Source organism: Rhodnius prolixus, unplaced genomic scaffold (assembly GCF_049639745.1).
Source record: "Rhodnius prolixus isolate KJV_2025 unplaced genomic scaffold, Rpr scaffold_2, whole genome shotgun sequence".
Taxonomy (NCBI): domain Eukaryota; kingdom Metazoa; phylum Arthropoda; class Insecta; order Hemiptera; family Reduviidae; genus Rhodnius; species Rhodnius prolixus.
This window is the reverse complement of record NW_027411592.1, coordinates 55,991,077-56,014,438: the sequence shown is the minus strand read 5'-3', so window position 1 is coordinate 56,014,438 and position 23,362 is coordinate 55,991,077. Positions and strand designations below refer to the sequence as shown.

Sequence of the window (23,362 nt, the reverse complement as noted above, 5' to 3'; positions counted from 1 at the left end):
ATAAGATCTATTTAACGAGCACAATATAGAAAGCGACGGAAATAGTGGAAATTGGCTGGAATTGTTATCCTTAAAATAACCTGATTAGTGTTATTGTGTTTATGTTATGTTGTCATGGAGTTTATATATTTTGGTAACATTGGTAGAAATTACCATTATATAACTTATGTAACGCTTTATAGAAAGAAAAGAACTCTGTTGTCCAATTTGTTCGTTTATTTTTTACAAATTACTTATACAGTTAAGTAATACATTGTGGAATTTAATTAAAAAAACCAAAAACAATAAAATGGGTCAGACCCCAAAATAATGGAGTACTTGTAACTGTTTTTTTTAAAAAAAACATGAAAATAAAAGTAATAATTTGTCACTTTGCTTTCAAAAGAAAATTATACCTACGACTTTGTCTTACTATCGTATATTAGTTGAAGCGGAAGTATTGCGAGTGAGTCAAATTTTCTGTTTCCTGTGTTCGCCGGAAATACTGCGTATGAGGCTCCTAAACTACAAAAAAAAAAAATGGTGCTTTTTAAAGAGCTCAAAAAAAAAACGGTGCTTTTTAAAGAGCTCAAAAAAAATGGTGCTTTTTAAAGAGCTCAAAAAAATGGTGCTTTTTAAAGAGCTCAAAAAAATAACGGTGCTTTTTAAAGAGCTCAAAAAAATGGTGCTTTTTAAAGAGCTCAAAAAAACGGTGCTTTTTAAAGAGCTCAAAAAAAAATGGTGCTTTTTAAAGAGCTCAAAAAAATGGTGCTTTTTAAAGAGCTAAAAAAAAATGATGCTTTTTAAAGAGCTCAAAAAAATGGTGCTTTTTAAAGAGCTCAAAAAAAATGGTGCTTTTTAAAGAGCTCAAAAAAAATGATGCTTTTTAAAGAGCTCAAAAAAAAATGAAAAAATCGCATGAAGTTCAATTCTAACTGATTTTTGAGCTTTTCTAAAAAAAATGATTACGGCCAATTTTTTAAAAAACTTTATATCCTCATTGGTCCATTTAGTTTTACAACATTTATTTGTAACCATTTTTATAGATAGAAGGAATGGGGTTAGATTCGCTCTAGAGTACCTATTTCTATAAGGGACGGTCCAATCTTTTGGATTCTGTTTTAACGAGGATTGATTCTGTTGCGTTACCTTCTTCATCACTGGTTTCCATGTGCTAATAATTATGTTATTCGCTAACTAGCGTTGGTAACGATCTCATGAAGTTATAAGAGACAGTTTCCCTCTATTTCTGTTACTGTTTTCAATAGGGTGGAAATCCGTGGTCATAGATCCAGACCAGCAGATGCTAGGTGGGATGGACTTATGTAAAGCCTAGAGAAACCGTCAATCACTTTGCCACCAGAATCACAAGGCGTCGCGCAAAATGCGCCGGCCAAACTTTTAACTACTGTCATCCAAGTTTATGGAACAAAATCTTATTGTACAAACTATACTGCTGCAATCTCTTTTGCGACCACAGAACAGACCCTGATACACTTCACTCCTCTTTCATTGATTGCGACAATCAATCAATACGACACGATCAAGAACTCCTCGGTTCTCTCGGTTTCCTCAGGTTTCTCCCCTTGAACTTTGTTCATAGAGGTTTTTTTCTTTGCATCTCAAAATTTTCCATACTCTCGAGATTTGTAGAACTAGGCCAAATAGTTTTCCCCGGTGGAATCACTGGGAAAATGTACGACATTACGCTCTCTATCTATCTATCTTCTTTTCTTTGGCCTTTTGGTCTTCCTCACTCTATTCCGCGTCTTTATTTACACAGTCTCCTATATATTCTTCAATATCGATATTTTTCCAAAGGATAAACTCAACATTTTTAGATAAATTGATTTTTTTTATACCATCAGCTGACGAGTTTTTGTACTGATCATTAAAGGCCGTAATTCCCAGACTAAAATCTACTGCCCCCCCTAGAATTGCATTCATCAATCTACTTTACAATATCTTGTTAACATCGTGGAAATCTTGAAGAACAAGTTAGACTATACATTCTGCTGACATATTCTACTCTTTAAACAATTTTGATGGACAAAAGATTGTTAGCAACAAAATTTCTCCTAACTTTTTACTTTTTAATTGGGCTAACTATCTTACAAAGTGTAAGTTATTCATCGTTTTAAGTTTTAAATAATTCTAGTTATTGCTGCATGACAATTAAAAAAAAAGAAGCGAAGTCAGTACCATTTCTTAATTATCCATTCAAAGTAATAGGGAGTCTGGACTGCAGTCTTTAATTCTTATTCCCAGTTTAGGGGCGATATTATTACTGAAATATGAATCTGATTTAGTTGAAATCATCAAAATGATACAAATTGGTTGGGAAATTGTTTTTTTTTGGAATGAAAATATGAAAAAAAGGGAGTTTTACTGTAAAATTTTTGTAAGTGATTGTTGTCTGTGAGTGTTTCACAATTCTTTTCTTTTACTTCCTCTTCCCTTTGTAAGAGAAGTAAAGCAATCGTTGTAGGTTTCCGATTTTTCAGTTTTTCACCAAAAATTTCCACTTTTAGGGGTCCCAGAATCCAGGAAAAGTAGTCATTAGAAATCTGTTGACTAAATTTTCCATTTTTTACCTAATAAATTTTGGGTTAAAAAAAATAAAAATTGTGTTCTTCTTTTACACAAATATTATATTAGAAAAACAAATTTTTGTAATAAAATATTTATTAGTTCCTAACAAAAATGTTTTATTACAAAAAAAAAAAGCACAGGCGTTCTTGAATCTCAAAATATAAAAAATTGAACAATAAGAGAGAGCAATTACAGCCATATCAGATGTAAGAGGTAATGGATCTAGTATAAAAGGGGAGGTGCTTTAAAACAAGAATGTTGTTCGCTGTTATGGTGTCGTTTTTTCTTTTATTTTCATTATTTTTTTCCCCCCCCCATAGAATGGACTTTTTTAAATAAAAGTATAGAATATCACTTCATGACATTTGGTTCTCTCAGGCTCTAATATTGATGAGTGTTATTTACTTCAAATGATGTTTTGATGGTCATGTAATTGTAATGCTTTGGTGAGTTTATTCGTTCAAAAAAAAAAAAAAAATAAATAAATAAATAAAGTCATGTTCAGGCTGTGCTAAAAGTTGTGGTTCGATGTATTCAAATAGTGGTCGTGTTGGTCTAGTGGTCAAGATAGTGGCTTTGTGTGCGGAAGATCGCCAGTTCGAATCCCGCGTATGGCTACTTTTTATTTGTTAAAAAAAAAAAAAAAATGGTTTATTGTAAAGCATGGGGCTTCCACCCTGCCAGCCGGTGGCACCTAATTGGTAAGAGGCCTCGCCTGATAAAAAAAAAAAATAGGTGATACTTTTTATTCAAGGAGTCGTAGGTGATCACTGCCACAAATTACGAGGGTCGTTTGAAAAGTCCGTGCAAAGTCAGAGAGATAGCACTACTGGCGCGTATCGAGGTTATGTTTAGTTAGTAGCATCTCTTGGAAGAACACACACCAAGTATCAGCCAGATCGGTCTATTTCTTTGTGTTTGGCATTCGTTTGAATCGAGGAAGTCGAGTGATTTTCAAAAAATGGACGAAAAAGAATTTCGTGTGTTGATTAAACACTACTTTATGAAAGGCAAAACGCCTCAGGAGACTAAAGAGAAGCTTGATAAACATTATGGTGACTCTGCACCTTCGATTAGAATAGTTTATAAGTGGTTTCAAAATTTTCGGAGTGGCCATGTGGGCACAAGTGACGCTGAACGTTCTGGACGCCCTGTTGAGGTTACTACTCCAGAAATCATTGATAAAATCCATGATATGGTGATGGATGACAGAAGAGTGAAGGTGCGTGAGATTGCTAGTGCTGTGGGCATCTCGAATGAACGGGTACATAATATTTTGCATCAACATTTGGACATGACAAAGCTATCCGCAAGATGGGTGCCGCGATTGCTCACGCTTGACCAAAAACGAAATCGTGTGAAGTGTTGCAAGGACGGTTTGCAGCTGTTCCAGAAGAATCCGCAGGACTTTAAGCGTCGTTTCGTCACTGTGGATGAAACATGGATACATCACTACACTCCTGAGACCAAAGAACAATCTAAACACAATGGGTTACCAAGGGGGGAATCTGCGCCAAAAAAAGGCGAAGACCGTTCCTTCGGCCCGGAAAGATTATGGCGACTGTCTTTTGGGATTCGCAAGGAATAATCCTCATCGACTATCTGGAAAAGGGTAAAACTATTACAGGTGCATATTATTCATCGTTATTGGACCGTTTGAAAACCGAGCTGCAAGAAAAACGCCCACGATTGGCCCACAAAAAAGTCCTTTTCCATCACGACAACGCACCAGCTCACACCTCAGCAGTTGTGGTCGCAAAATTAATAGGGTTCCAACTCGTTTCACATCCCTCCTATTCTCCAGACTTGGCTCCCTCGGACTACTATTTGTTCCCCAATATGAAGAAATGGCTGGCGGGAAAAAGATTTTGTTCAAACGAGGAGGTGATTGCAGAAACGAATGGCTATTTTTCGGACTTGGACAAATCCTATTATTCGGAAGGGATCAACAAACTAGAGTAGCGTTGGACGAAGTGTGCCTAAAAGGAGACTATGTTGAAAAATAAAAAAGGTTTACCCCCAAAAATTAAGTAGTTTTTATTTTTGCACGGACTTTTCAAACGACCCTCGCATTTTAATATACACAAAAAATGCAACTCTAGGCATAAAATAAAAACGTCGAATATAATTCTTTAACGATCAACGATTGAAGTTGTTGGGAAATGAGAATTGTAGGATCGCTCGTAATTATAACGGCGAGGTTGTTAAGTCCGGCCATAATACTATCATCATCAGTAGTACTAGTGGGTAGCGCAGCTTACTCCTCCACCAGTAGGTGGTGCAGCAATTGTATGTTGTTATATTGACGGTCGTTCATTGGTCTACTGATCATCGTCAGCAGTATAACCCGCAACCGCGCTATCTTCGACTGATTGCTCATGCATAATCATTTATATTTTATCGTATATTTCAGTAGAGCTTTTTTTTTTAAAAGAGAAAATATCTGCCCTTTGTTTTCCTTTGCTTTTCATTACAGTTAATTTAAAATGGAAATCCCGACGATTAATAATGATTATGAGGGGAAAAACAGGGGAAAATTCGTGTTTATTGTAAGTGAAATTATGTTTAGAGAAACACAAGTATTTTTCTCGGGCACGGTAGCTCCTCAGCTGGGAGAAAAATGAACTAATTAAGAATCTAGGTATCTGCTCATTGTCGAATGTTTCGAGTCATATTTATTGAGGCGCTGTTTTTTTTTTTTGAGTGCACAGCAGTCCTCCGATTCTCTCGTTTAGAGACGACACTATCCATCACCAGGACAGTGAACTGTAAGAAGCTCCTAGAAAGAGAATAGCCGAAGAATAACCAACCTTAACTTTTTATAGCCCTACGGCCTTGACGGATTAATTCTGCAGTCAGCCTCGGCGAATAGCCTTTAATGAACTCCTTCGACTGTCTCTACCCTGTGGTGGCAATCCACCACTCTTTTGTGTCCTACTCTGCACCCATAAGTTAATGGGCCGCAGACTTCACACACTTCGGAACCCCAAAACAGGGTTACGGGCCAACGAAGTATCCCGCAGAGCCTTTTCCGGGCCAACAAAATCTGCCGCTTCGTTTCCCTTATATCCTGAATGACCAGGTACCCTCAAAACAGAAAGACCTTATTATGGTCGCTAATTTCCTTCAGGGCACCCCAGACAGTCCCTGAACCAGTCGTGAGTTGAACTGGTAGGAATGGAATTACCACTTAGCTAATCCCATTTCTGGTTACGATAGTTGTTGTATGAAGGCGCTGCATTGCTTCTAACTGTAGCATTTCTTTTGGGGTTCAAAACTGCAATTTTATAAGAAAAATGTCTCCCAATTTTTAGCTTGGAACTCAGATTGCTAATAACCACAGTATTTTTTCTAATATCCTGTAAAAAAAAGTTATTGCACGTAAAATATTTATTTTATATACCATCTAAATCCAGAGTGCCTCCACCACACACCTCGCCCGAGTTTCTTGATACGAACGAATGCCGCAGCAACATTTGTGTATAGCAGCAGGTGACGCGACCTGCTATTAGCATTTTATTACTAAATATATAGCAGAGAGTGTGTAAGAGCGTATCTGACACACAAACGCACACAGAGAATGTGAGCGGTGCTGCTATAATATAGCAAAATGCTACTGCCATAGCATGCCAGTCATATACTACTAGGCGTCGCCGTAGCGTCGGGCATCACGTTCTGAATAATGTAATAACCTCCTGGGCTGTGCTTCTTTCTACATGTTCGCAGTGGTCCAGAATCTAACAGGTCGCATTTTAGGTTTACGATTTTCTTTCTTAGCCTAGTGTTTATTTTCTTTATATAACTTTTGATATTGCTTCGAATTTTATATCCTTCTTTTTTCTTATTCTTACAAAGTTAGTAGTTAACTAGCTACATAGTTTCTTACGGTATTACTTTTTACTTTATTAGTTCGTTTTACCCCCTACTCTCTTACAATATACTAGTTAAAAGGTTAAAGGTCAGCCAGATTGATTTGATCATGTTTTTTCTTGTCTAAACTGTTGGCCACATTTAAATTACCTTGAAAATAGTCAATAGTTCCTCGATGGTCTTTGATATCAAGAATTTTACCAGCTACATCCGTTTTGTAGTCTGCTGAAACTGAAACTGTGATTTTTAAAGATTAGTGTGTATGTAGGTCAGTACAGCTACATGTCGCAGGAAGTACAAATCTGATATTTGGCTTTGATGCCACCACGCTACCAGGAAATAAGCTTTGGGAAAAAAATCCGCCTCCCGGAAGTGCCTCTATACAGAGTTCATTTTAATTCTTTCTGAAAACGGATCCATCAATTTTTTTTTTTTTTTAAATCTATTCACGTCTAGGATAAGTAAGACAGGACTATGGTCAGATGAAAGATCGATAATTGCTTGTATTTCTGTGCGGATATTTGAGACGGTTGACATGGAATCCTCTAGACTAGACTGAAAAGATAAGAAACTAACCCAACGCTACAAAACTTCTCGCTAGACTACTTGATAAACGATCGAAACTCAGCCTACAAAACAAAAGACTATACCTCCTGTTACTGCGTCCTATTTGGTCATTCGGCATCGAAGTATGGGATCGACTAAGCGTTCTAACTCTCTACACCTCCAGAAAACGTCTGAATCAAAAATACTACGAAAACTACTTAACGCTCCGTTTTATGTATCTAACCTCACCATCCATAATGATCTCAAAATCCCTTTCATTAAAGATCACTCGCTAAAACTCGTTTCTTAAAATTTCATTCCTGTACATCAGCTCATCCTAACCCTCTAATCGAATAACTATCTTCTTCTGCAATACCAGGTGATCCTCCAAGAAGATTGAAGCGAAGATGGCCTCGCGATCTACTGTCATCGTAAAAGAAGACTAACATACGTCCACGATAATGGAGTGATACTGCCTTCTTCACTCGTATATTTTCACGTGATATTTTTTTAATCACGTACCACATTTGCTTGTTCCAACAATCGTCGCAGTTGTAAATAAACAAAAAACAAAAAATCGATACACATATGACTCTTACGTAGTTTTACAACTTTTATTTTGAATTGCGGAAGAGATAAGTTCAGTGGTAAGCGTATACTGGATAACGACTGGATTATGAATTCCTAGGTACAGGATTCGCACGCGGAGATTTCGGGTTCGAATCTAGGTGCTAGACCTTAGAGCCATTTTCTCTTCCTAGGCGCTTCTTACAGCACACCGTCCGCGGATTGGCAGTGTTGTCTGTAACGAGAGAACACTGACTGCCCAGAGGTCGACTGTTTACTGAAATAAACTCGGTTTTTCATGTCATTCTAAAAATATTTACTCGTAGATTTGAGTACATATTACTGGAAAATCTTAGAATGTTTGCAATTTCAGGTAGTTTACCGAAGAAACGGATATTCTGTTTCAGCAATTATGAAAGGTCTTTGGGGGAAAAAACTCCGGAAATGAGAAAATTTAAAGTTTAATTATACCTCAAATCATAACCAAAGATTGGACTGGACTGAATCCAGCAATTTCAACTCTTTGATATTTTACACAGCTTAACCAATATGTTTACTTCAAAAGCGCCTTGGATGAGTTATTATTGTTTACTTCTGGCTAGAAATTGATGCTGATATGAGGATAAAGGCCACGATGTAGAATAGTTTGAGTCTGGGAAAGCTATGAGGAAACTAAGGAAGCTTGGTTGTTGAGAAGCAAACTCCATGGGTGTATTGTTGGCTCAAGACCAAATCGACTATGGACGATGCCCCCAGAGGAGATATATCTTGGTAGTAGTATGGAGGAGGAATCCCTGGGCTAGCTCCCGAAGCTTCTTCTTCTCCTCATTCTCTTCAACGCCCCCAGGCGGTAGAATAGTATATTACTCTACACACAAACACAAACCCCCTTTGCAACTAGACAAGACTTCCGTCTCTATCTAGGGCTCTTTTCTTACAATTTCGCTTCCCGTCCTCCTCCTATTCCACTATAACACCCTTTCGTTGGACGCACTGCAGTAGTTGTTCAATTGTCTACACCTACAATCTTCCATTTCTGTCCTTACCATTTTCTTTAGGCACAACTAAATTGTTGTTATCCACCTTCATGCTTTATCAAAGCACTTATTCTGCGCATCTTATCTCCTATGGATCAGCCTATAAACAAATTTAGGTTCAAAAATCTTACAAGAACAATTTCTATCATTAGGGTTGATTTTCTGAAGAAATTGTGGACGAGTTTTTGATTCTCAAGCATCATCAGAAGAAATTTATGTGAGTTTTTTATTAGACAAAGATGCGAACACTCGCAATGACTTTAGTAGTTAACGTAATTTAAAGCAACCTCATCCGCTATTAAATAACGAGACAGATGCTGCTACAGAAGAACTTTGCATGCGCCAAATCCTAACGACCGACAGCTGTTCAGCGTAAAGCCTCCTCTTTCGATTGCAGCGTCTCATGTGTTTCTAGACAAAATCTGTCTGACCGGAACCGTCGTTTTGTGTAAGAGGTGTTAGTTTCGCTTTGCTGTGAAACATGATATTATACAACGTAGTAGAGCAACGAATTGTCGTGAAATTTCACATGAAAATTGGTAAAACCGCTACTGAAACTTATCTTTTATTAAAAGAAGTTTATGGCGATGAATGTTAATCACGTGCGCGAGTTTTTGAATGGTTCAAGCGTTTCCAAGATGGCCGAGAAGACGTCGGAGATGATGACCGCCCAGGTCCGCCCTTCCACCTCCATATCGGATAAAAATATCGATTAAAATTAATCAACATTACTACCGTCAGGTGCTTGCTTAACTCCGTGAAAGGGTAAGGAAAAAAACGACCCGATTTTGAGGAAGAACAAGTCACGGGGTTCTCTATCAAGAGAACGCATTGTCTGTCAAGACGTTCCTAGTAGCCAAGTACAACATCCCAGTTTTAGGCCACCCGCCTTATGGGGCCTGACCTGGCCCCACCCCATGTGACTTTAGATCTGTTCCCCAAAGTCAAATCTGCAATAAAAGGAACACGATGAAGGAACAGTCCGCTGTGAAGCTGTGAAAGAAAAAGCGGCACGCGTCATGCACAGGAGCTCACAGAAAAAGACTTCCAGCACTGTTTCGAACAATGGTAAATTCGCATGGAGCGTTGTAGGGATAGGGGAGGGGTGTATATTGAAGGTATTTAATAACTAAATATGCATAAATTTAAAATAAAATGTTTTTTACAACAATAGTCTCGTTATTTAATAGCCACACCTCGTACTGTGCATTTACTATGGCACAGTTTGGTCCAATTCACGCTGAATTTTTCGGGTGTGCTTTATTTTGGGATTCGTTCTATTTCTTTCTTCGTCTTGTTTGAACCTTGTCAATTCTTTGGATTGTACAGAATTCCATTGTTTTTCTTGCTCTGCTTGGCAGTATGGGTTCCGATTAGTGCGAAAGTACTATCTTTGAAATGATGAAAGTGTTTATTTCATTTAATAATGTTTCTATCTTTAACTTTTTGTCAATTTTTCTTGGTTAGTTTGATAAATTTATCGAAAAGTTCAATTTTTCTACCTAAACATGTTACTTTTCTTTAAAAAAAGAAAAACTTTAGAGATACTCCAATAAAAATCAGCTGATTGCTTTTCGCAACTTTTTCATTTTGGCTTTTATTAAGTAAACCATGACACGACGAGCTAGTCATCTAGTGAGTACACAAAGACAAAGGAAATCGTCCAAAGAACAAAGTAAAAAGTTTATTAAAGAAAAATGTAATTTCTGCTTCTCGGCCCAGTTATTGTGAAGAGACTTTGCCCACCAAACCCCCCGCACAATAACAGTTTTGGAGGCGGTGAAGTTGAGTGGCAACATATTGGCTCGCTACTGAGCCTTTCTTTAATCTACTCTGCTGTTACCGTTCTCTCGTCTTCGTCTCTGTCTTCTCCTTCTTCCTCTTCTTCCTCCATCTTCCGTTTATATTAATAAATACATGGAGAAGTTTAAAGCCAGCATCAAGTCAGTATAAACTTGAGAATGCTTAGTAAAATGCCAATACGAGTATACGCAATTTCCTTTTAGAATCTTATTTATAAAGTTTAGGACTTGATTTTAAAAATTATTATTAAGCATCTTTTCCACTTTGGTTCTATATTTTCTTGTACTCCCGGTCCACTTCGTCAGCTGAACCCTATCTATTAGTCCTCATGTCCTGATACAGATTTTCTTGTCAGCATCTCCCCTTTCAAAAAACGTCACAATTATTCTGTAGTTGGATGTACGAGTAGATTAGATTAGATTAGAAGCGGGATGGGACCCACGTCCCGCAGCCACAAAAGACTTATTGTGTCAGCCCCTTCTTAGATCTAGTAGACGAAACCTCCCCCTGCTAAAGAGGTTGAGGACTTTGCGCTACTATCGCCTTTGGTGTCAAAGTTCCAAAGGTTTCATAGCAAACCACTCGATTGCAATGCAATTGAACAGCCAGTGAGAGGCCGTTTCCTCCTCTTCCTGACAGTCTTCACAACGGCTCCGAGCTAATAAGTGCAGCTGCTTCCTGAACCTACCATGCCCTGTGAATAGGCCTGTAATCAGAGTAATCTGATTTCTGCCCAAGCCTCTTTGGTTAGGATAGATAGATACAAACTTATTTAATAACTGAAAGTGTATACATATATACATACGATAAGGAGTGCCAGTATAAATACTATAACCTCCAGCTAATTACATAAATTGTTACAGAATTTAGTATAAAAGTAAGTAATGAGGGGAAAAACAATGGAAAAACCCTCAGCCTCTAAGGAAAGTTTCACTTCAGAGAGGCCTTAACTCTCCTGTGCCTGTGCACCGTGTCCAAACTATAATCCCCTATTATTCTGCATAGGTGGTTGTGACTTGATTCACACCTGCTGAAGAAACCAGTAGCGAGGTACTTGATGTAGTGTTCTACATAGTCCATGTTGGTGTTAGAGTGTAAGTCTATAATACGGGTGTAGCGGGGGGAAGTTGTGACCAGCCTGAGGAATTTATTTTGAAGGCGATATTGGATCGACATGTCAAAACTCCAAGAGGGATAAGCATAAAGTAACATGGGCCTAACCACTACCTTGTACAGGAGGAGTTTGTCCTCTGGAGACAGTTTAGAGTCCCTGCAGAACAGCGGGAAAGTCTCTAAAGGTTCTTGTTAGTTTACACAGCCAAGGGTCATTACACTCTTGCCGTGTTTGACCCAGTTCTTTTCATGATCTCTCTCTCCAGATCTAAACTCTGAGAGCTGCATGAACTGCACCCTTGGTGATCCCCAGGTAGTTGGGGATGTAAACCAGCGGTCCTTGATGCTGTTGGCCTGAGAGAGGTCTCAATCTAGCGTCCAACTAATTTTTAAAAAGTAACAAAATAGGGAGAAGTGTATACACCGGAAGTATACAAAGACGTCGTTGGCTGAAGAGGGCTATGTAGACAGGAAGCCTCTAAAACAGAATACCTAGAGTGAATACTCACATCCTCTTACCACCTCTTACAGAAAAAAAAAATCTCTTTTACTCAGCATTTACTCGAAACATTTTACAGATTGTAAAAAACCGTACCATGACTCTCTGAAAAGACACCTTTGGGCACAGCGGCAATGAACCTTTCTTTTCCTTATATCTACCTTCAACTTTTTATATCTTTTTATTGGTAATAAAATTTCCTTATCACCCGCCAGTCTCGCATTAACTAAATTTAGCGCCAAAGGCAAAGTGCTCGTAATTTCAGGTTGAATTTTTAATGATAATATACAATAAAGTTATTTGTTTACTTACGATATACTTAGCGTATGTTTATAATACAAAGAAATTTTTTTTATATTTTTGATACCTTCTTGCGTTGGAAGCTGATTCAATATAAAAACTATAAAGTTCATTGAAATTACCTGTAATAAATTATTAATAACATCTTTAAGGCTGATGCTGCGAAGCTAAATATTTGATATTTTTATGTTTTATAGGTCGTAGCAGCCATGTTTATTGTATCCCTTGCCAATTTTTGGACTTTTATCCATTATCAGAGGGTAGATTAATCAATTCAGTTAAGTTTTCGTCTTCACACTAAACTTGCTGATCAGGGATACCACATAAAGTTTTGAGTTCCAATATATGGACCGTTTATTTTGAAAGTGGTGTAAGTCCATTTTTTGAAAAAAAATGAAATATCACGTAATTCATGCTTAATTTTACGTTAATTTTTTATGTATAACTAGTCCGTGATTAATTTCTTAAAACATTTCCACGTTTTGTAGAATTTAAAATTGGTCGGTAAATGAAATTGCAGTATCATCTATTATGAAAGTGGTGTAAGTCCAATTGACAGAGGTAGGCGGCTTAGCAAATATGGTTGCCGATCAGTAGCCTGTTATTTTACATTTATTTTATATTAAATATTATCAATATCTTGTAATTTTAACAATGTAATTAGCATCTAAAATTAAAAATATTACTTCCATTTTACGTCGTGTCATTATTATTTGTAAAAAAAATTGGATTAATATGAAGTATATTATTATTTATTAACATGAAATATGATTATATATATTATTTGATTTTTCAAAATTGAAATTAAACGATTTTTACAATTGTCTAATTTTGAAAGTGGTGTAAGTCCATTTGCAGCCCGTAAGTATACGAGGGTCGTTTGAAAAGTCCGTGCAAAAATAAAAACTACTTAATTTTTTAGGGTAAACCTTTTTTATTTTTCAACATAGTCTCCTTTTAGGCTTATACACTTCGTCCAACGCTGCTCTAGTTTGTTGATCCCTTCCGAATAATAGGATTTGTCCAAGTCTGAAAAATAGCCATTCGTTTCTGCAATCACCTCCTCGTTTGAATAAAATCTTTTTCCCGCCAGCCATTTCTTCATATTGGGGAACAAATAGTAGTCCGAGGGAGCCAAGTCTGGAGAATAGGGGGGATGTGAAACGAGTTGGAACCCTATTTCCATTAATTTTGCGACCACAACTGCTGAGGTGTGAGCTGGTGCGTTGTCGTGATGGAAAAGGACTTTTTTGTGGGCCAATCGTGGGCGTTTTTCTTGCAGCTCGGTTTTCAAACGGTCCAATAACGATGAATAATATGCACCTGTAATAGTTTTACCCTTTTCCAGATAGTCGATGAGGATTATTCCTTGCGAATCCCAAAAGACAGTCGCCATAATCTTTCCGGCTGAAGGAACGGTCATCGCCTTTTTTGGCGCAGATTCCCCCTTGGTAACCCATTGTTTAGATTGTTCTTTGGTCTCAGGAGTGTAGTGTTGTATCCATGTTTCATCCACAGTGACGAAACGACGCTTAAAGTCCTGCGGATCCTTCTGGAACAGCTGCAAACCGTCCTTGCAACACTTCACACGATTTCGTTTTTGGTCAAGCGTGAGCAATCGCGGCACCCATCTTGCGGATAGCTTTGTCATGTCCAAATGTTGATGCAAAATATTATGTACCCGTTCATTCGAGATGCCCACAGCACTAGCAATCTCACGCACCTTCACTCTTCTGTCATCCATCACCATATCATGGATTTTATCAATGATTTCTGGAGTAGGGCGTCCAGAACGTTCAGCGTCACTTGTGCTCATATGGCCACTCCAAAAATTTTGAAACCACTTATAAACTGTTCTAATCGAAGGTGCAGAGTCACCATAATGTTTATCAAGCTTCTCTTTAGTCTCCTGAGGCGTTTTGGTTTTCATAAAGTAGTGTTTAATCAACACACGAAATTCTTTTTCGTCCATTTTTTGAAAATCACTCGACTTCCTCGATTCAAACGAATGCCAAACACAAAGAAATAGACCGATCTGGCTGATACTTGGTGTGTGTTCTTCCAAGAGATGCTACTAACTAAACATATCCTCGATACGCGCCAGTGGTGCTATCTCTCTGACTTTGCACGGACTTTTCAAACGACCCTCGTACATCAGTTTAGTAAAATACGACTAAAACAAATTTATATAACCAAATTACATATTGATAAAACAGTAGAAACATTGCCAGACTTCATATAATTTGTCTAAATTTTATAATATGTTAACCTTTAATTTTCTCGAAATAACAGAAAATGGACTTACACCATTTTCAAAATAAACGGCCCATATATTGAAATCTTAAGATCTAAACATGAAAATTTTTGGTCGTGAGCTTCTTCAGAAGGGGTTTTTTGTTTTGTTACGAGCAGTAAACTGTTGACTAGAAGTGAAAAGACTATTTTAACAACCAATTAAAAGGCAATGTACTAACAAAAAAAAAAAAAATTTAAACAAGCTAACCAATCAAAAATCTTGTTTGTAGCAAAAAAATTGAAAGTTTGTATCCACTTTTTTTTTTGTGTAAGTCCCTCAATCGATCAGTACTTAGCTTGTTAAGGGGCTGTTTTCTTCTATCGCCCGCCCCCATTGGTGTAATTAAGGGAACGGGGCTAGTTGAAGGGGTTGTAGGATTCTCCAAGCTCTGACCACACAACTTTGGTAAGCCCCAAATTGATCCGGCTTTTTTTTTTTTGCTCCAAAAACTTAACCACCACCTTCTTCTACAATGTGTTGTAACTTCCTTTTTGTAGATAAGTATTTTTTTTCAACAAGAAATGTTCTTCATTTTCTTTTATATTGTTTGACCTAGAAAAGTGATTGTATTAGATTATATCCATATAAAAAAAAAATAAGAAATTGTCTTGTAGTGCAGGATTATTAATTTTAATAATACTCTGTTTTCATGACAATGTTTGATCGATAATAAATAGTTACTGAGCCTAATTATTCTTAGCTTTTATCTGCAAGTATATTGGGTACAATCACACTTTTGGAGCGTTAAGAACTAAAATCCTTTCTTTTGGACTTTTTGGCTATTTGCCGTTCAGAGTCGTGAAGATTTTTTAGTAAGCCTGAATAGCGCTTAAGCTTTCTGCAAACTTCGTACATCGATGTAGAGCTATTGCTTTTACTTTCATCATTTTTTTTTTTTTCTATTATACTAACTGACGTTTTAGCGACAAGTTTTGAAGACAGTATTTTTTGGGTAGGCTTCTCTTGTGAGAAGAAATTTCTAAGTTTTTAGGAGAAACTTAAGAATTTTATGGATTAAAAAAAAATTAATGCCAGTTTCAGTCATTATAAACTTTATTCTGCCAAGCATTAGACCTAAGTGGACTAGGTCATCTTCAGGGCTAGTTTACAATATACTGTTTTACACCGTTAGAGAGTTGGTGTGTCTTCCCTCTTGTCTGTTCAAGGACTCTTTTTTATATTTTATATGGCAGTCCATGAACAGACAAGACAGAAGACACACCAACTCTCTAATGAAGTAAAACAGTATATTGTAAATTAACCCCTGAAGATGAAATAGTCCCTAAGTCGAAAGCTCGGCAGAATAAAGTTTATAATGACTGAAACTGGCATTAATTTTTCTTCCTATTGAAACTATGATTCTCCATGAACACTATTCATATCATTCATTCATTCAATTTCATAAATTTCACTATTAATAATCTAATACTTTGAACTTAGATATTATTTGAATTATATTTTAGAATTTTGGAATTAGTGAATTTGAAAAAAAAGACTATCTATGCACCTAAAAAATATTGCCACAAATTTTCTATTTTAAGATACACTTTGCCCAAGCATTGATACATAAAAGAGCTTTTACTGAATCAGAAGTTAGAGAAGATCTTCTATTGGTCATTATCATCGCAGCTTGCGAAAATAATCTTTCCGATGGCACTGAAGTTGCACAGATACTAAAAATATCTTTTGCCATTCTAGACAAATTTTTGAAGGAATTCTCAAGTGTTTTCCACCATTCTAAAATGTCAACGTCTACTGGTGCTTTGTCTAATTTGGTGTAATTAATTATTTCTGTCTTCCATGCTTCGGTGATATTTGCTGATTTTAGAGCAAATGGTGCAAAAATATTGATGCAGTCGTCGTCGTCATCGTCAAAAGGTGAATCATCAGATTCTTTATCTTCACCAACAGCCATAACTAATGGAGCGGGAAGTTTGTTGGGAGGTGTATTTTTCATTTCACGAATCGACTTGTTACACTTCTGGTCTTTCATTTGGCGCGTTTTTAACATCTTTTTGAAATTATATAAAGATATATAACAGTAATAGTAACATATGATGCATTGAAGTGTAAGTAGTTGTCTTCTTTTACACACATTTTCATTACCAATATATAAATTAAAATAATTATTAGAAAGTAATAACATTTTTTGAAAAGATTATTAATAGCAAACCGCTTTTAATACTTAAACAAAAATTAAAAAAACCGAGACCGAGATATCTCGACGAGACCGAGACCGAGACCGAGACTTGAGCGACCGAGACCGAGATCGAGACTGCATAAAGTCTCGCCTCGTCTCGGTCTCGTGAAGCACAACACGATAATGAAGTGATGATATCCACTGGGTGCTTTCTCCACTCAAATAATTCTGACTAAGTATTACACAATCAAGTATTTGTTGCAACACTTGTTATAGTTGTCAATTTCAATTATTTCTTTTTATTTTTAAACATCCACTTTACAACAGAATTGTGACTATTTCTTTCTCCCCAGCGACTTTTTTTTACTACTAATCAACAAAATATTAGATAAGCGTGTTATAGTTTAGTAACGGACTTAAAATACTTATCAGAAAGTCGGCTTTCAGTAACAAGTACAAGAGAAGCTTTCAATATTGTTATGAAAGTTTATATATAGAACTTAGCGTAATACGAATTCCTCATAACATTCAATCGCAATCAATTAGCCAGATCGATTGCGCTTGAATGAAAGTAACGTTTCAGTAGAACAAGATCAACAACTTTAGCAAATAAAGAGTAATTTTAGCACTACACACCATAGTATATTGTACCTATATATAAATAAAGCAAGCAGAAACAATCCATTTCCAATAATTGAAAGTAAAAATAATATGGCTGTCATAAACAATAGATTGTTAAATCCATTGTATCACAACCAATTACATTTGAAGGTTAGGTTAGAAAACTTCTCCTAAATACAATCTTATTAGTGGGAGCCATTGAAAATAAAATTATCTTCCATTGTTCTTGTACAAATGGATAAAAACAAAAATCTGATTTTAAGGAAAACTCTCTCCGATTTTTTTAAAACTATGCATTTTTACTCAACATTAATTGCTTTCAATATTGGTGGCACTTTAACTAGTTGAGCATGGAACTTAGTTTAAAAAAAAAAAAAACCAAAGTGTGCGGAATTAAAATCAGACAATGACGTAGTATACACAGTCGAACGCCAGGACAAAACAACTAAAAGTTTACAATAGTCGTAATAGTCACTGGAAACGACTTTTTCTGCAATCTCTCTGGGGGCTTGAGATTACAGACAGAGCATTCTGTGCTCATTCAAAAATCTTGTACCGCTTCACGCATGCATTGCTAGCCTAGTTAACTAGGGACGCACAAGGCTTTTACAAGGAAGAAAAGAACTTTGAATTCTGTGCAAAATGAAATCATGCTCTTACTGAGGTTTGAACCTCTACCTCTAAAGTAAAAACGGCATTGCACAAGGGTCGTGAGCGTAATTCCCCAGTCTCTAAAGCGGAGTCCCAAACATCCACTTATCATTAGGCTGGCTCCCTCCAACCTCTCCGTATAAAATACTTGGCAGTTCTATTGGTGAGATAAATGAAACATCCTACCAAATAATATTGCTTATTGTATTTTATTAAAATTTCGAGTTTTTATTGTTAATGGAAATTTTATATTTTTTACAACTTGTATACACGTCGAACTAGAACTAGTAATAGAGATTTGGTTTTGACGTGGGTACACTTCAGACACACTTAACAGGTTAAAACACGCTGAAAATTCAAAAGAAAAAAGAACCTCTATTATAAAAAGTATATATAGTGAGTATAAGAGAAATTTCGGTCTGGCGCGATTTCCTTTGACTATAAATCATAATTTTGGCAAAATAATTTCCATAATCACACAGTGAAATCTTGCAATATGCTCTATTAGTGATGCCTTTACTTAGAACTCCTTCAAATTTAAATTTTCCAACTCGGAGATCGCAGGATCGAATCCAGTTTGTTGGCCTTTAGATTTTTTTTGTTCTTTTTCTAAGAGCTTCTTATAGCTCATTGTCTGGTAATGGACAGTGCTGTCAGTAACGAGAGAGAGAGAACACTGTGAGAGACCAGCAGTACACTGAAAAAAGCTATGGGCACCAATAACCTCAGACGCCTTAAATTAAAAATAATAAAATAGAAAAAAACTAACGCTCTTTGTCATTTTTGAGCTTGTCTTAAAATGTCCTGTTCGAGTGTTCAAAAATGAAAAACTCCCTTTACACACTAACACACATAATTTGTAAAAAGTTTTTTTGAGCTTAGCAGGAACTCAAATTCTAATATTTTTTTTTATCCAATCTTACCCAATTACTCTTACCCAATTCATTTACAGAAAGCTGAAAGCAAAAGTTATAAATACTAAGAAACATTATTAAAGATATAAATATAAAAATAGAGTATCTTTGGTATATCTTGCTTTAATAATATTGTAATGTCGTCATTGAAACAAACCGACTAAATTACTTTTCCGCAGTTGTATTAAAGTGGTTTTATAAACAATACAATTTTACGTAAGCAGCAGCTAGGGTTCGTAATACTAGGCCAGGAGTGTTTGCAAAACCCAAAGCGAATGGAACTAATAGCTCTCTGGTTATATTAAAAGCAGGTTTTGATTACTTTTATTACCATAACATTAACTTACGGGATATTATTGCCCATAATAGTAATAATAATAATAACTAGAAATACTTGAATAGTTTTTAAACATGTTGGTTTAAAACGTTTTATTGAATTCAATTACTTGAATTTATATATTCTGAATGTTTTGTATAATTTTTTTTATTAATTTTATAAAATTTTTAATATTTCTCGTTAAATAAACAGGGAAACTTTGATTATATTTTTAAAAACCTTTCTCAATTAAGACAAAAACTTTAGTGACATTTTTTTCCTCCAATTTTTTCACGCTTTTCACTTAGAAATTTTTTTTCAAAATCCTAAAGTTTGTAATTTCCATACGTCTTACGAGGGTCGTTTGAAAAGTCCGTGCAAAAATAAAAACTACTTAATTTTTGGGGGTAAACCTATTTTATTTTTCAACATAGTCTCCTTTTAGGCTTATACACTTCGTCCAACGCTGCTCTAGTTTGTTGATCCCTTCCGAATAATAGGATTTGTCCAAGTCTGAAAAATAGCCATTCGTTTCTGCAATCACCTCCTCGTTTGAATAAAATCTTTTTCCCGCCAGCCATTTCTTCATATTGGGGAACAAATAGCAGTCCGAAGGAGCCAAGTCTGGAGAATAGGGGGGATGTGAAACGAGTTGGAACCCTATTTCCATTAATTTTGCGACCACAACTGCTGAGGTGTGAGCTGGTGCGTTGTCGTGATGGAAAAGGACTTTTTTGTGGGCCAATCGTGTTCGTTTTTCTTGCAGCTCGGTTTTCAAACGGTCCAATAACGATGAATAATATGCACCTGTAATAATTTTACCGTTTTCCAGATACTCGATGAGGATTATTCCTTGCGAATCCCAAAAGACAGTCGCCATAATCTTTCCGGCCGAAGGAACGGTCTTCGCCTTTTTTGGCGCAGATTCCCCCTTGGTAACCCATTGTTTAGATTGAGTGTAGTGATGTATCCATGTTTCATCCACAGTGACGAAACGACGCTTAAAGTCCTGCGGATTCTTCTGGAACAGCTGCAAACCGTCCTTGCAACACTTCTCACGATTTCGTTTTTGGTCAAGCGTGAGCAATCGCGGCACCCATCTTGCGGATAGCTTTGTCATGTCCAAATGTTGATGCAAAATATTATTGTACCCGTTCATTCGAGATGCCCACAGCACTAGCAATCTTACGCACCTTCACTCTTCTGTCATCCATCACCATATCATGGATTTTATCAATGATTTCTGGAGTAGTAACCTTAACAGGGCGTCCAGAACGTTCAGCGTCACTTGTGCCCATATGGCCACTCCGAAAATTTTGAAACCACTTATAAACTGTTCTAATCGAAGGTGCAGAGTCACCATAATGTTTATCAAGCTTCTCTTTAGTCTCCTGAGGCGTTTTGCCTTTCATAAAGTAGTGTTTAATCAACACACGAAATTCTTTTTCGTCCATTTTTTGAAAATCACTCGACTTCCTCGATTCAAACGAATGCCAAACACAAAGAAATAGACCGATCTGGCTGAAACTTGGTGTGTGTTCTTCCTAGAGATGCTACTAACTAAACATAACCTCGATACGCGCCAGTGGTGCTATCTCTCTGACTTTGCACGGACTTTTCAAACGACACTCGTAATTACATTTGAAAGGAAAACCGCATACGTGAAAGGAAACTCAATACCTGAAAAATTCTTGTAAAAAGGTACAGCCGGGTTGAGGTTAGACGCCACGTTAGCTGAGTGGTTATAGGCTAGACCCGCAATACTGAGATGTATTGCTGGTTTAGTGGGTTCAATTCCCCTGGTCTAGGCCTTGGATTTTATTTAATGGTTAATATGAGAAATTTACAGTAAAATATGTTTGCTAGTCGCCTCCGTCCACGACACCTAATTAGGCAGTTGGACTTAAAGCCTTCCTGAAAAAAATAGACATCACATAATGTAAATTTTAGTGATAATAGCAAACATTATACCTAAATGGTACTTACTTTAGAGATAAGCCTTACTAACCTCTCCATTATAAGCGCCCAAATTGAATTCCCTTTCTTCCATTTCTAAGTAGTGACAGAATGTTTTGTATTCGCGCTGATATACAATTTCGTATTTCCGCCGGAAATCCCCTGTTTAGAGAGCTCCTGATAACGGAAACAATGTTTTTTTTTTTTTTTTTTGCAAAATAATCTCTCTCTCTCTCTCTCAGGGACTGTTTCTGCTTCTGAATATCGTCACTGAAACACGAAAAATCTCACCTGAAAATCAGTTTTTTTTGGGGGTGGGGGAAAGGAAAGGTCAAACGGAAGTACCGTTTAACCTGAATCAATGTTTCCGTTTTTAGTTTTTCTCTAAAACGACTGCTACGATTTTATTCGAACTTTTTGTAGTGTTTACAAACATATGAATCTACAACTTTAACTGACCATTATTTTCATCCAGGAATTCGATTAAGGGCACTTCTCAGTGAGTTGGCTTTTTTTTATTCCTTCTTAAGTGACAAGAATTAAATTTATCAAAAACGTTTGGAAATTTTTTAGCAAAAGTCGTGTCAAGTGTTCACAACAATTCAACTAATTAAACCCATTCGTAGATTTCGCAATATTTTTACAAAACCTTTAGCAGACCACCCACAACTTTAGTTTGTTTTAACTACAAACTTTGCAGACTTGCAAAGTTTAAAAGTTGTATAAGGAAGCCTTGAATTTGGACTTTAGAGTGTTGTAGAGGAGGCGTTTGGTAGGTGATGTTAGTAAATATTTTGGGCAGGTGGAAGAATATCCGGGCATGCGTGCTTTAGAGCTTTTTGTGTGTACGTTATGTCACTCAACAAGTCTACTGGAACTGTACAGAGCTCCAGCCTGCCCTCGCATCCACTGGAACCTTAACCAACATGTGTCTGTTTACTCTCTGTTGCAACAAGTTAACTTTGCAACTGTTATTTTGTAATGTTGCGTCCACTTGTTGCGCAAACTATTTTACTTGAATAACGTTCAAGAAATATTTTTCTTATTTTTTTTGTTTTGGCTCTTTTATTGAAATTACTTTCATTCTTTTTTCATTTCTTTGGTTTCCACCTTCCAGTTACTTTCGAACACCGATCGTGTAGCATGGTATTAGTTAAAAAGCCTGATTAGGCTACCGGATGGTTCATTTAATTATATAATATCTTCTAATCTGTGAAACTACCAACCTAATCCAGCGTTCAACCAAGAAAACATGAACCGTGGACTTACATACAAAAAACTATGATAAAAATTTCTCACTCCTCCCCGTAGGGGGGAAGTGGACTAGCCACTTCTTCAGGGATCTTGGCGTCCCTGCGGGTATCCCCAGTCTAACAACACTGGACGACACTTAACACTGACATGGTACAAAAAATTAACAGAAATACTCGATAAGGGCCCCTTGCAGAGGTAGTTGATATATTGGGAACTATTTGGGCTTAGCGAACTTACAGACAAAACTCAAGAGCTCATCAGTGTTGTGCTCTAGTCTAGCTAACAACAATTTCAACTTTTGAAAGCTGGGTTCGGTGAAATATTTCTGATTTGTACAATATTTTATAAACGCTGTAGCCATAATTTCAAAACGTAAATCATGTTTACCAACTTTTCTTTTTCTGTATCGTTACCATCTTGTTGATGGTAATGCAGTGATTTTTCGACTATTATATTATATCCATTTATTGATATACCTGTATGACCCATTTAAACGGGCCATTCTTGATGAAAAACCTCTTAAATTAAAGGAGATAGAAAAAAAAAAAAACGAACATAAAGTTTTTTGAAGTATTTTCTCTCTAGTTTGTGATGGTGTTAGCGTTTTTTGATTTTATTTTGCCGCCCTACCCCTTGAATCGGGGCGGTCGAAAATGGCGATTTCCATTTGACCCCCACTTTTTACTACTGTATTTAAAACTTTATTTAAAAAAAATGAAGAAAAATGCTGTTAATTTCACTTCAATGTTTCAAACCGTTGCCTAGATATTCAATCATAACGATTAAATTTTCGTCGTTTTTCCACCCTATTTCTCTGTTTCAAAAAGTAAAATTAAAGCGGATTTTCTTATTAATTTCATTTAATTAATTAAATGGATTTAAAAATCAGGAAAAACATCATTACAAAA

General features: G+C 36.4%; 1 protein-coding gene and 1 long non-coding RNA gene across 2 annotated transcripts in view; one reads left to right on the top strand and one right to left on the bottom strand.

The window, feature by feature from the left end:
• The window catches only part of LOC141450035 (uncharacterized), a 233,999-nt gene that overhangs the window by 17,668 nt on the left and 192,969 nt on the right, over positions 1-23,362 (top strand). The gene's annotated exons all lie outside the window — the stretch shown is intronic.
• Positions 15,140-23,362, bottom strand: part of LOC141450037 (uncharacterized) — a 300,684-nt gene continuing 292,461 nt past the window's right edge. The window contains exons 10-12 of the long non-coding RNA XR_012455901.1: positions 21,253-21,470; positions 20,925-21,158; positions 15,140-15,154 (exon numbers count right to left, since the gene is read on the bottom strand). This is a non-coding gene — a long non-coding RNA (uncharacterized lncRNA). The remainder of the gene's footprint in view (positions 15,155-20,924; positions 21,159-21,252; positions 21,471-23,362) is intronic.